The sequence below is a fragment of the Gossypium arboreum genome, chromosome 11 (assembly GCF_025698485.1).
Source record: "Gossypium arboreum isolate Shixiya-1 chromosome 11, ASM2569848v2, whole genome shotgun sequence".
Lineage (NCBI taxonomy): Eukaryota > Viridiplantae > Streptophyta > Magnoliopsida > Malvales > Malvaceae > Gossypium > Gossypium arboreum.
Genome location: NC_069080.1, coordinates 113,802,797 through 113,815,398, shown reverse-complemented (window position 1 = coordinate 113,815,398; position 12,602 = coordinate 113,802,797). Strand labels below are relative to the sequence as shown.

The window sequence follows — 12,602 nt, the reverse complement described above, 5'->3', positions numbered from 1 at the left end:
TTAATAACTGGGGCATAAGCCCTTTTGCACTTCCTCCATCCATATAAAAACCCAACCCAATGCATTTATGAACATCTTGTGTGCATATCATACATATCATGTGCATGTCATACATGTCATGTGCATATCATACATATCATATTTATCAAAATCCCATGCATTAAGTTTATATATAAACCCTAGGGGTATAATGGTCATTTTTACCTAGGGGCAAAACTGTCATTTTCATATTATAAGGGTAATCTTGTAATTTTACCAAAAATTAGGGTTTCCATGTTCATTAACGGTTATAAACAAATCATGGGTGGAAACAGTGATCCTGGCCCATTTTTAACGAAATCGAGTTATTGGGCCTACAACCACATAAGGCCTACACCCACATTCGGCCACCTCCCTAAACTAAAGGGGTTTCGGCTTTTGGCCATAGTTACACTAGGAATTGTTTAGAGTTTGAACACTTACCACAGTCTTCCTCCTCTTGAATCCGAATGCCTAAAAGGTAAAGGAATTGGATGCCAACAATTAAAAAGAAAAGAAAAGGTTGCTGGTCACAAAGAATCGGCACCCCCTATCTTCACTGATTTCGGCCTTTTTTCGGTATTTTGGCAGAAGTAGAGATTAAAGAAAGAAATAATAAATGAGTAGAGGAAAGTAATAGGCTGGTTTTTGAATAAGAAAAGGGAGAAAAGATGAGAGGAAAGATGGTAGATTCGGCCAGGGAAGAAGAAAGAAGAGAAAAACTAAAACAAAGGAGAAAACGGCACAGCTAAGACCCTAATGCCGAAATTACTAACCTAATACCCTTCTGCTGAATTCCCCTCTCTAACCCCTTCCAAATGGCTAAGCTCTATCCTTCTCTTAAATCTCTAAAATCTCTCCCCTTATCCCTCCTTAATCCATGCGTTTGACTTGATCCAACTCTCCTCTTACAGAATCCACTTAGGTTCCAACACTTACCCTTCCTGCACATAAAAATAAATAATCTTATTTGCCACCACAGGGAATCGATCCCAGGTCTTCCCTTATGCTCCACACGCCACCTTTTTAGGAGCTTAGTGGCGTCACCCTTGCCACTCTACCAAAGATCTTTTTGTGATACACTTTACACACAACTTAATATAAGGGCACCTAGCCAGAACCCCTAACTCCTAAGTCCAAAATTTAAAAATTCAACCGGGTTTTGGCTAACTCATAAGCCTTCTATAAGCCCATTTACACACCCAAATTATGAATTCCATAATCACATACCAAATTTTAGAAAATTACTTAAAATATCAGGAATCGCGAAAAACCCGAAAATCAGGATGTTACAACTCTACCCTCCTTAAAGAAATTTCGGCCTCGAAATTTACCTAATCCAAACAGTTGAGGGTACTGCTGACACATTGCCTCTTCGGTCTCCCAAGTAGCTTCTTCCTTGCCATGGTTCCTCCAAAGTACCTTCACCAACGGGACTGACCTCCTTCTCAACACCTTGACATCACGATCAAGTATTTGCACAGGTTCCTCTTCAAAGGTCAAATCCGACCGTACCTCAACTTCTGCAACTGGCACGATATGAGTTGGGTCAGAACGATATCGCCTTAGCATGGACACATGGAAGACATCGTGAATGCGATCTAGTTCTGAAGGTAACTCTAGCTGATAAGCCACCAGCCCTATCCGTTTAGTGATTCGATAAGGCCCAATAAACCGTGGGCTCAACTTACCCTTCTTACCAAATCTTAAAATCTTCTTCCAAGGCGAAACCTTCAAAAAGACCATGTCTCCTACCGCATATTCAATATCCTTACGCTTCAGATCGGCATAAGACTTTTGTCGATCCGCCGCCTCTTTAACCTCTTCCGATCACCTTAATCTTGTCTTGATTCGCTACCAACTCGGTCCAAGTATTTTCCTTTCCCCAATTACGCCCAACAAGTAGGCGAACGACACCTTCGCCCATATAGTGCCTCATATGGAGCCATCTGAATACTTGCTTGGTAACTGTTGTTATACGCGAACTCCGCCAATGGCAAATGGTCCTCCCAGCTGCCTCTAAACTCAATAGCACAACCCCTCAACATATTCTCTAAAATCTGAATAACCCTCTCTGACTGCCCATCTGACTGAGGGTGAAAAGCCGTACTGAAATCCAATAGCGTTCCCAATGCCTCATGCAACTTCTGCCAAAACCGAGATGTAAACCTTGGGTCTCGGTCTGAAATTATCGATACTGGCACACCATGCAACCGTACTATTTCCGCCACATACAATTTGGCCAACTTCTGAAGTGAGTAATCGGTTCGGACAGGTATGAAATGAGCAGATTTCGTGAGCCTATCCACAATCACCCAAACCGAATCCTTCTTAGAAGGTGTCAACGGCAACCCACTCACAAAGTCCATAGTTACCCTTTCCCACTTCCAAAGTGGTATCTTTACCGGCTGTAACAATCCCGAAGGTAGTTGATGCTCGGCCTTCACTTGTTGACATGTCAAACATCTCCCTACAAATTCGGTCACTTCTCGCTTAAGCCCAGGCCACCAATATTGCTCTCGCAAGTCTCGATACAACTTACTCCCTTCTGAATGCATAGCACAAGGTCCATTATGTGCCTCTTTCAAAATCATCAATCTCAAGTCGGAGTCTTTCGGCATACAAATTCTTCCTCAAAAACAAAGAACTCCCTCACTATTTAACCCAAAGTCAGGATTCTCCCCCTTCCCAACTTGCTGAAATCGAGAAACCAATGACTCGTCCTCTAACTGCTGTTTAACTGTTTCTACCCAAGTCGGTCTTACTTGCAACTCCGCCAATAAACTTCCATCGTCATACAAACTTAGACGAGCAAACATCGCCTTTAATTCCGCCACAGCCCTTCGACTTAGCGCATCAGCCACGACATTCACCTTACCTAGAAGATACTCGATCGAACAGTCATAGTCCTTTAACAACTCTATCCACCTTTGCTGCCTAAGATTCAGCTCCTTTTGAGTCAGCAAGTACTTAAGACTCTTGTGATCCGTATAGATGATGCATTTCTCTCTATACAGGTAATGCCTCCATATCTTGAGTGCAAAGATTACCGCTGCCAATTCCAAGTCATGCGTAGGGTAGTTCACCTCGTGCGGCTTAAGCTGTCGTGAAGCATAAGCGACCACTTTATCCTCTTGCATTAACACGTAGCCCAAACCTACATGTGACGCATCGTTGTACACAGTGAAATCCTTACCAGACTCTGGCTGAATCAAAACTGGCACTTCCGTCAAAACCTTCTTCAACTTCTCAAAGGCCTCTTGCTGCTTATTTGTCCAAACAAAAGGTGCTCCCTTCCTTATAAGTTTAGATTAATCGGTCTTGCCAACACGTAAAATCCTTCCACGAATCTCCGATAATAACTTTGTCAACCCCGAAAACTTGAATCTCTCATATCGACTTGGTGGCTTCCATTCCAAAATTTCTTCAATCTTCCGAGGGTCCACCTTGATCCCTCGGCAGACACAACATGCCCCAAGAAGGTAACTTCCTTCACCAAAACTCGACTTACTAAACTTTGCATAAAGTTGCTTCTCCCTTAACACTTGCAAAGACTACACGAAGATGCTCATCATGCTTCTCTTCCGTTTCGAATACACCAAGATATCGTCAATAAAACAACTACGAACCGATCCAAGTATGGTTGGAACACCGATTCATCAAATCCATGAATCTTTGCCGGTGCATTAGTCAACCCAAATGGCATTACCAAAACTCGTAATGACCGTGACGAGTCCCGAACGCCGCCTTATAAATATCCCCTCTTTAACTCTTAATTGATGATATCCACCGAAGGTCGATCTTAGAAAACACCGAGGCTCCTTTTAATTGGTCGAACGGATCATCGATTCTTGGTAATGGATACTTGTTCTTGATAGTCAGCTTATTCAACTGCCGATAGTCAATAACATTCGCATAGTCCCATCTTTCTTCTTTACGAATAGTACCGGTGCACCCCACGGAGAAACACTTGGTCTTATAAACCCTCTATCCAACAGCTCTTGAATCTGAGCTTTCAATTCTACTAACTCCTTTGGTGCCATCCGATAAGGCGCAATGGACACAGGAGCTGTTCCAGGTAGTAAGTCGATTCCAAACTCGACTTCTCTGTTCGGGGGTAATCTAGGAAGTTCATCTTGGAATACATCCTGAAATTCTTTAATAGTCCTAACCGACTCCACCGTTATCTCCTCAAGTCCCGTTTGACTTACAAGGGCCAAGTACGCCTCACAACCTTTTCGAATCAACTTCTCGGCTCTTAACGCCGAAACAACATTGGATAAATAATCCCTTCGTTCCCCTATGACCATTATCTCCTCATCTTCGGTAGTTCTTAGTACCATCCTCTTTGCAGCACAATCCAACGTCGCCTTGTGCTTAGTTAACCAGTCCATTCCCAAGATAAGATCAAAATCCCCAAATGGCAGCTCCATCAAATCTCCTTCAAAGATTTTATCTTGTGTCACTAACTGTGATCGCCCTAAAAATTTTATCTACCTTAATCGAATGTCCCAATGGGCTTATCACCAATACCCCACTCACGGTCTCCTCGTAACCCACATCCAAAGCCCGGATACACCACAAGAAACATACGAGTGAGTGGAACCCACATCAATCAAAGCGATGTAAGGCATGCTATGAATGAAGAACGTACCGTTATAACATCGGGCGTCTCCTCCTCACGACGTCGCAAAGCATAAACCAACGCCAGTTGTCGAGCTTCAGCATGTCCAGCACCTCTGCCAGGTGCCCCACGTCCTCGTCCATTACCATTGCCACCTCTACCTTGCCCACGACCCTTCTATGGTGGTGGTCCTCCTCGCCGTGGTTGGACATCCCTTTGCTCTGCCGCTAGCTCCTGAGCTGTCCTCTGAGGACACTCTCTGAACTTATGCTCCTTAGACCCACATCGAAAACATGCTCCAGTTCGTTTCTAGCACTCCCCCATATGCACCTTACCACAATCCCTACAAGCCTGCGGTTTATAAGTATTTACCGGAATTGCTCGAACCGGTTCCTCCATCCTTGCTCTTCTAACATTTCGATTCGTGGCACTTGAGGGTCTAAAATCCCTCTTGAATCTGGGTCGATCCTTCTCACGATTCTGTCACTCACTCAGCTTCACCTCCTCGGCTATCTTAGCCTTTTCTACCAATGCAGCAAAACCACGCTCTCTCTGTGGAGCTATCACTATCCTAAGCTCATCTCGGAGAGCATCCTCGAAGCGGACACTGCGCTCATATTGATTGCCACTATGCCACTAGCATATCGACTCGACCTCAAAAATTCGCCTCATACTGCTACATGTCTTATCACCCCGAGTCAAATTCAAGAATTCCTTCCGACGAGCATCCACATAGCTTGCTCCAACATACCTCCCTTTAAAAGCGGTTTGAACAATTCCCTGTGTTACTTGGTCAATTGGGGTACTCTCCTTACGGTGATCCACCAACGGTATGCCTCGCCTCTCGTAGCGGTGACACGCCTCCTTTCACTTTTGCTCCACTAAGCGCCTAGATCGTCCATGATCCGTTCTGTTGCCTCTAGCCAATATTTCGCCACATTTGGGGCTACTCGAGATACACCCCTAAATACTTACGCTCCGTTCTTGAGTCGCTCGATATAGACCCCTATTCACCGTCCCAAGACTAGCTCCAGCCACTCTTTCTAAAACCCTTAACATGGCTTGGGATAAAGCGTCATCCCCATGACCCGATCATAAGACCAGTCTACATTGCTTGTGGCACGATGGCTCCTCGGTAGCCTATGCCCCGAGGATGAAGATTCAGCTTGCACCCTTCGCGACCACGTCCGCGGCCTCGTCCACGAGCTCCTCTTGTACTCATATCGAATTTTCTGTTTGGCGATTTTTATGAAATTAGTATAACGTTCCACTGTTTATTAAGAAAATGTCTTATGGGGATATAGTAGTTCAAGGATTGTTTTCGTATCATCGTAGCCTAGCTACAGTTTCATTCCTACCGTTTACAGCTCTACCCTAGCTAAAGTATCATAGTAGGGTCTCAATACTATTCATAATATCATATATCATAAAGAAAATATACTTACAGACTTGGTGCCGGGGATTCAGTGCGCCACTTCTTTCTTCAATCCAGAACTTGAAAAACCATGTTTTTAATCACCAAAAATAGAAATTTAAAAACTTTGGTTTGAAAACTCCCTTTATTTTGAACTCTTGATTTAAAACAGAAAACTTGTACCTTTTTAACATATATTCCCCGCAAAACATCTCAAAAAAAAAACCATTTTCAAAAATACCCTTTTTAGGCCTAAGTTTTCGAAAACATTTTTAGACCCGATCCACAACCGAGTTGTTGCAACCTAGGCTCTGATACCACTAAATGTAACACCCCAAACCCGGCCCAGATGTTATGGCCAAATCTGACTGCCACATTGGAGTTAAAAATCCGTGTTTCGTTTTAGTGTTTTAAAAGCCATATATTTTGCTGAGTTAACAAAGTGTATGGAAGCTAGGCACCGTGTAGGTATCCGAGGCAGAGGAGGTGAGCCATGAAGGTCGCTAAGTACCAAGCTCTTTGATTGGATCCAATCCTGAGACATGTCCACAACCATAGCCACACTTTGTTATCTTGAGTTTAAATTTGTTTAAGTGGACGTCTTTGATAAATCAATTAATCGTGGCGTTGAGATATTTTAAAAACAATTATCGTTTTGAAAACACGTCCTAAGTCTAGCCCATTTGAATAATTATCAACCAATTTTAAAGTTATTAAAATTAAAATAATCCCGAAAAGAAATAAAAAGAAAGTTAGAATGGCCTTATTACAACCCAAAAATAAATAATTTTTAAAAGAAATTTAAAAGAAAGCAACACTTATTTAAAAGTCCAAAGACAATCACCGTGGCCACTCTGAATCCCCTCTGGCCCAAGTCCCCACATCAAGGCTCACTGCAAGGTTAAGGAAAGGGGTGAGTTTGGAAACTCGGTGTGCAACAAGCCCTTTCAGAGCCCAAAACAATAATGGCCTATTGGGTCTAAGCCCAAAACCAATCTCAAACATGTACTGGGCCATAGCCCTTTTCATATTTCATAATTCATAACACCGGGTCAAGCCTTTTCATATTTCATATTCTTGGGCGAAGCCTTTCTTTATCATGTGATGACGCCCAAAGGCCCATTTTATGTCACATGTAATGTCAATGAAAGAATGCAACCCATTTGGGGAGGCTACTCAACCCACCATCCACTATTCTCCACCGTACCAACCAACACACCATGTGGGATTAACTCGACCCACCCCGCCATAACTCTCCTTTGGCAAAGATAGTGCTTTATCATATCTTGGAGGCCTAGCCTCTTTTAATAACTGGGCAAAGCCCTTTTTAATAATCGGGGCATAAGCCCTTTAATAAGCGGGCATAAGCCCTTTGCACTTCCTCCATCCATATAAAACCCAACCCAATGCATTTATGAACATCTCGTGTGCATATCATACATATCATGTGCATGTCATACATGTCATGTGCATATCATACATATCATCTTTATCAAAATCCCATGCATTAAGTTCATATATAAACCCTAGGGGTATAATGGTCATTTTTACCTAGGGGCAAAATGGTCATTTTCTTATTATAAGGGTAATCTTGTAATTTTACGAAAAATTAGGGTTTCCATGTTCATTAACGGTTACAAACAATTCATGGGTGCAAACAGTGATCCTGGCCCATTTTTAACGAAATCGAGTTATTGGGCCTACAACCCCTAATGGGCCCTACTTAGCCGATTCTTTCATCTAGGCCCATTTAGCCTATATTCCATAACGGTTTTAACAGTCTTATCATGCAATTTAACAGATTTCCCATTTTCTACCAAATTTACCCAAATGGGCCCGAAAGCCTATTGGGCCCTAATTCAGCCCCTCGAGGCCCAACCTACCTGTGAACGCCAAAATCACGTCCTTACCGTTTCCATTGTTCCCAATCATCATCTCATCGATTCTAACTAACTAGTGAGCGTTCTCTTGCTCACAAGTCCTCGAAATGCCAGAATTTTGGCATTTCGGCTTTTCGACATTTTATCGCTTTAAGCTATGAAAAAGGGTTCGTTACACACCTGTTTGGCGATATTCCTCGACGAGATCTCCTACACGATTTCTCCTATAATCCATCGTTAATAATCAGCTTCCCATAATTGAATCAAACCAAAAATCATCTAATACTAATACTTACATATTCGGCCACCATCCATAATAGCCTTAGGAATCTTACCTTTGTCGCGATTGATGACTAGGTCTAGCCACTCCGGTGATCCAAGCTACTCCAAGTCGACACTACACCTTGCTGCTCCTTCAATAAATAAACCAAAAAGATTAAAAGAAGACCCCATAAGGCCTACACCCACATTCGGCCACCTCCCTAAACTAAAGGGGTTTCGGCTTTTGGCCATAGTTACACTAGGAATTGTTTAGAGTTTGAACACTTACCATAGTCTTTCTCCTCTTGAATCCGGATGCCTAAAAGGTAAAGGAATTAGACACCAACAATTAAAAAGAAAAGAAAAGGTTGCTGGTCACAAAGAATCGGCACCCCCTATCTTCACTAATTTCGGCTTTTTTTCGGTATTTCGGCAGAAGTAGAGATTAAAGAAAGAAATAATAAATGAGTAGAGGAAAGTAATAGGCTGGTTTTTGAATAAGAAAAGGGAGAAAAGATGAGAGGAAAGATGGTAGATTCGGCCAGGGAAGAAGAAAGAAGAGAAAAACTAAAACAAAGGAGAAAACGACACAGCTAAGACCCTAATGCCAAAATTACTAACCTAATACCCTTTTGCCGGATTCCCCTTTCTAACCCCTTCCAAACGGCTAAGCTCTATCCTTCTCTCAAATCTCTAAAATCTCTCCCCTTATCCCTCCTTAATCCATGCATTTGACTTGATCCAACTCTCCTCTTACAGAATCCACTTAGGTTCCAACACTTACCCTTCCTGCACATAAAAATAAATAATCTTATTTGCCACCACAGGGAATCGATCCCAGGTCTTCCCTTATGCTCCACACGCCACCTTTTTAGGAGCTTAGTGGCGTCACCCTTTCCACTCTACCAAAGCTCTTTTTGTGATACACTTTACACACAACTTAATATAAGGGCACCTAGCCAGAACCCCTAACTCCTAAGTCCAAAATTTAAAAATTCAACCGGGTTTTGGCTAACTCATAAGCCTTCCATAAGCCCATTTACACACCCAAATTATGAATTCCATAATCACATACCAAATTTTAGAAAATTACTTAAAATATCAGGAATCGTGAAAAACCCGAAGATCAGGATGTTACATAGATTTTGGGGCACACGGCCAGGGAACACGCCCGTGGTCCCCAATTTTTTCCTGTGAGATTCGTAAATTTTAAATTTGAGCGCGTCTGACAATTTGCCCACACCCGTGTTCATTGGGCGTGTGGGTGTAAACGGCCATGTCGCACGGCCATGTCTATCTTCGTTCGCTTCTCCCACGCCCGTGTATGTAGTCCCATGCCCGTGTTAATCTAACAGGTTCGACAACAGTTGCTTGGCATAGGCGTGTTGTACGCCCGTGTTAATTTGACAAGTTTGGCCACAATTTCAAGCCACGGGCATGTCGCACGCCCGTGTTGTTTTGGTAGCTTCGCCCACAGCCATTTCTCACGGCTGTGGCAATTTATTGTAGCCCGTGTTGGGGAAATCTTTGCCCTGTTTTCACATGGCCTAAGGCACGCCCGTGTACTAGGCCGTGTCTATGTGGGAAACCTGTATTCAAAAGCTCCGTTAGTAAGTTAGGTGTTAAACACTAAAATTTAAAGAATTTAATACAATTAGTGCTCGGGTTGCCTCCTGAGACGTGCTTATTTATAGTCTAAGCTCGATTAACCTCTCCATTGAATGGTCATGGTGGCTCGAGGAGTCTATACTCCTCATTCTTGCTGTGGATCTCATCAAAATAAGGTTTTAAGCGGGTATTGTTTACCTTAAAAGTGCTGAACTTGGGACTCTACTGTACCAAGTGGGAAAATGCTAAGTACTGTAAGAGGAATTTCTTCATTTGGTTTGGTAGTGGCAATGTGAGGATCTGCAGCATCTAATAAAACTTTATCTCCAACCTTAAGTTGATTTGGAAAGGTATTGAGCTTATCCCAGCTTATTTTTGGTTTATCATGTGTTCTCGATTTATGTGTCCACCATTCATCTAGCTCCTCAATTTGTAGCCTTCGTTCTTCATGAATAGGTCCTCTACTATTTCTTGAAAATGGCTCATGTACTTCCTTCAAACTTATTTCCAGCAAAGTAGGTTGCACTATATTGTTAGTTTTAGTAGAGTGGTTTAGACAATCAACTTCAATTTTCGATGTGTTGCCAGAATTAGGAACTTGAAGGGTGATTGTTTCGTCTCCCACACGAAGTGTGAGCTCACCTGTGCCAACATCAATAATCGTTTTAGCAGTTGCTAAAAAGGGCCTTCCTAAAATCAAAGGAGTGTTGCTATCCTTCTTTATGTCTAAAACAGCGAAGTCAATGGGAAATATAAATTTATTGATTTTAACTAGCACATCTTCAATAATACCCCTAGGAAATCTTATAGTTTTATCTGCTAATTGAATGATCATCCTAGTCTGTTTGGGTTTCCCAAGACCTAGCTGTTTAAACATTTTGTTAGGCATGACGTTAATAGTAGCCCCTAAATTAGCTAATGCATTATTAACATCTAAACTACCAATTAAGCAAGGAATTGTAAAATTCCCTGGATCTTTTAGTTTGTTGGGTAGTTTATTCTGTAGAATAGCTGAGCAAACTGCGTTTAGCTCCACATGCGATGCCTCGTTCAACTTTTGCTTATTTGCTAAAAAATCATTTAAAACTTTCATTGCATTTGGCATCTGCGATAGAGCTTCAATAAATGGTAAGTTAATATGTAATTTTTTTAAGAGTTTAAGGAATTTACCAAATTTTTATCTGAGCGGTCTTTCCTTGTCGCATTAGGGTATGGCACATGAGGTTTGTATTTTATACTTACCGATTTCTGCTTATTGTGGTCTACCTCACATTTGCCTTTGTTTATCTCAGTTTCTTGCCTTGGTTCTGGTTCAGGTGTGACTAACCCTTCCTCATCTTGACTAGTAATCATGTTTAGTTGCTCCATTGGGTTAGATTCTATGTTGCTTGGCAAGCTATCCAATCTGAGTTTCGAGCCCTTGGATCGGCGTTTGTTGATTTTTAAGTGCTGTTTCGGTGTTCTGGAAATGAGTTTCTGACACCGAGATAAATTTAGATAGAATCTCTTCGAGGTTCGGTCTCTTTTCCAGTTGATAGGGTGGTTGTTGAAAATCCAGAGGATTCTGTGGCCTTTGATTCCCTTGACCACCCCAGGAGAAATTTGGGTGGTTCCTCTAACCTGCATTATAAGTATTGCTAGAAGGATTATTTTGAGATCGAGAATTATTGCCCATGTAATTTAATTGTTCTTTCTCCATACTGTGGCCATAGGATTGATATTCTGAATTACTTGATCCACCTCCACTGACTTCATAGTGCATTATTGGATGAACCTACGAAGAACCAAGTAAACCATAAATCTTTTTATTTAGAAGTTTTTCTTGGTTTGACAGCATAGTAATCGAATCGACATTATAGACGCTTGCTGTTTTAGTTGGCTTAGTCCTCATGACTGGCCACTGATAGTTATTCAGGGATATCTCTTCCATAAATTCATAAGCCTCTTCAGGTGTTCTGTTATTGATGATTCCCCCGGCTGCTGCATCAATCATCTGTCTTGTCGAGGGGTTTACACCACTGTAGAACATTTGAACTTGCAACCAGAGAGGTAATCCATGGTGAGGAGACCTTCGCAGTAGGTCCTTGTATCTCTCCCATGCATCGTAAAGAGTTTCTAAGTCCATCTGCACAAATGAAGAGATATCATTACGTAATTTGGCTGTTTTAGCAGGCGAAAAATATTATAATAAAAAATTTTCGGTCATTTGTTCCCAAGTAGTAATTGACCCTCATGGTAACGAGTTCAACCATAGTTTAGCTTTGTTCCTCAATGAAAAAGGGAATAACCGAAGACAAATGGCATCGTCAGAAATGTCATTAATTTTAAATGTATCGCAGAATTTCAAGAAATTTGCCAAGTGAGTGTTTGGATCCTCATCCTGCAAACCATCAAATCGAACAAATTGCTGTATCATTTTAATAGTGTTAGGTTTTATTTCAAAATTATTCGCAGCAATAGCAGGCCTAACTATACTTGACTCAGTTCCTGTTAAAGTAGGTTTAGCATAATCATACATAGTATGAGGAGCAGGATTCTGATTTGCTAGTTTAGCGGGTATCGCAGGAGGTAGCTGATTGTCTTGGTTTTCATCCATCTCCTCAGTTGGGGTTTGAATATCCTCCTCTTGCTCATTTTCTGTGTATTAAGCTTCGCCTTAATTCTCTTTGGTGTCTACGAACTGTGCGATCGATTTTTTCATCAAAAAGTACTGGTCCTGACGGGTTTCTTCTAGTCATAAACTACAAAAATCTGCCAAGAGAAAGAAAAAGTAAATTAATAAATAATAATAAAAATA

The 12,602-nt window shown here is 41.7% G+C and overlaps 1 non-coding gene across 1 annotated transcript; it reads left to right on the top strand.

Moving 5' to 3' along the window:
• Positions 1-11,856: 11,856 nt before the first annotated feature.
• Positions 11,857-11,962, top strand: LOC128284543 (small nucleolar RNA R71). The gene has a single exon (XR_008274967.1). It is a non-coding gene; the product is annotated as a small nucleolar RNA R71 (small nucleolar RNA).
• The last annotated feature ends 640 nt before the right edge of the window (positions 11,963-12,602 follow it).